Source organism: Antrostomus carolinensis, unplaced genomic scaffold (assembly GCF_000700745.2).
Source record: "Antrostomus carolinensis isolate BGI_N321 unplaced genomic scaffold, ASM70074v2 scaffold17301, whole genome shotgun sequence".
NCBI classification, from domain to species: Eukaryota; Metazoa; Chordata; class Aves; order Caprimulgiformes; family Caprimulgidae; genus Antrostomus; species Antrostomus carolinensis.
This window is the reverse complement of record NW_010295054.1, coordinates 38,764-40,546: the sequence shown is the minus strand read 5'-3', so window position 1 is coordinate 40,546 and position 1,783 is coordinate 38,764. Positions and strand designations below refer to the sequence as shown.

Genomic DNA, 1,783 nt, shown 5'->3' with positions numbered 1-1,783 from the left:
AAGGGTTCTGAGGCATTGGAAGGGGTTGCCCAGGGCAGTGGTGGAGTCCCCATCCCTGGAGGGATTGAAGAGTGGTGTAGACACAGTGCTGAGGGACATGGGTTAGTCGGGGACTTGTCAGTGTTGGGTTCATGGTTGGACTCGATGATCTTAAAGGGCTTTTCCAATCCAGGCAATTCTGGGATTCTGTGACCCCCCCCGGCAGCCTGTGCTCAGGCTCTGGGGGTGATTCTGTGGGGGCTGTTTTGGGTGGGCACACATGGGCTTTGGGCAGGGCTCATCAGCTCAGTCCCAACAGCAGAGTCCAGAGCAAGAGGCTGGAGTACAGCAGAGTGAACACCCATCCTTGTGCCAAAATCCTCACATTTACACCTTCCCCACCTCCAATACATCTAAAGTGCTTGAGTACCTGGAGAAGGCACCTTCTCTGAGGTCCCTGGGAGTCTCTTCTGGGGCTGAATTCATTGGGAATAAAAAGAGGAGAAATGGTGCTGAGCCTGGCTTTTAGGCAGCACCTTCTCCGTGCTGCTGGGAGGGGAGGGAAGAGATTCAGAGGAGAAAGAAACCAGGCACAGACCGCACCATGGAGCCATGCCAAGGAAGTGTCAGCTTGGGTTTTGGCGCTTGGTCCAAGCATGGCTGGGGATTTATGATGCACTTGGCCTCGCTGTAACCCTTTCCCTGCTGGGCTACATTGAGCAGCAGGTTTGCTGAGAGCATCAGCATTGAAAAGAAATTCAAAATGCTCCAAAATGCTAAGCCCAGGCCATGAAACACCCCACCAGCAGTCACTGTAGCTCTGACAGCACTTTTAGTGGCATAAAGCAGCGTTTCCCAAGCCCTCAGCGTTGCTCTTGTTACATCAGGTTTGACGATAGCATCAGAACCAAATCCAAATCCTTGTTCAGGAAAATTCCAGCCAGTACATCCTCCTGAGCAGCGTTAATGCCAGTTTGAACATTTTTGGTTAAACATCTCCACAGTTTTGCATACCCCAACATGAGAAATGCTGCAGCAGGGAGTGTGCTGAACAGTGAGGCCAACTCTGCAAAGGGTAGGAACCTGAGAACGAAAGGGATAGATTGGCTGCCACTAGCGAGGAGCTGCTGAGAGCTGGGAATTGGTGACTGAGCCCAGGCAAAAATCTGCGCTCAATTTAAACGAACATTGGAAGCAGCAACTTTGAATTAAGGAATCCCCAGAGGAACATCTCATTGAATGAAAATACGTAAGCAAAGAAATGACACAAATGCAGAAGTTACGAAGAAACTCGGGAAAAAAAGGTGACAAATTTCTACCCAGGAGTTCAGCTACCTGTGTCCTGCCCAGGGGAACATCCTCAAGGACGTAAGAACCTCTTCTCCACCCACCATGAAGAGCTGCATCTTATGATGCTTGACAGGCTTGAGAGGTGGGTCTGTGCAAACCTCATGAAGCTCAACAAGGCCAAGTGCAAGGTCCTGCATCTGGGTTGGGGAAACCCCAAGCACAAATCCAGGTTGAGCGGAGAATGGCTGGAGGGCAGCTCTGAGGAGAAGGACTTGCGGTGCTGGGGGACGAGAAGCTCAACATGAGCCGGCAATGTATGCTGGCAGCCCAGAGGACTTTAGAGCTCATCCAGTTCCAACCCCCCCTGCCACCAGCAGGGACACCTTCCACTAGACCACGTTGCTCAAAGCCTCATCCAACGTGGCCTTCAACACTTCCAGGGAGGCGGAGCCACAGCTTCTCTGGGCCACCTGGGACACTGTCTCACCACCCTCACAGCGAAGAATTTCTACCT

At 52.0% G+C, this 1,783-nt stretch overlaps 1 protein-coding gene across 1 annotated transcript in view; it reads left to right on the top strand.

Annotated features, from left to right (window-relative positions):
- Positions 1-1,783, top strand: part of LOC104532612 (guanine nucleotide-binding protein G(o) subunit alpha) — a 44,863-nt gene that overhangs the window by 15,935 nt on the left and 27,145 nt on the right. The gene's annotated exons all lie outside the window — the stretch shown is intronic.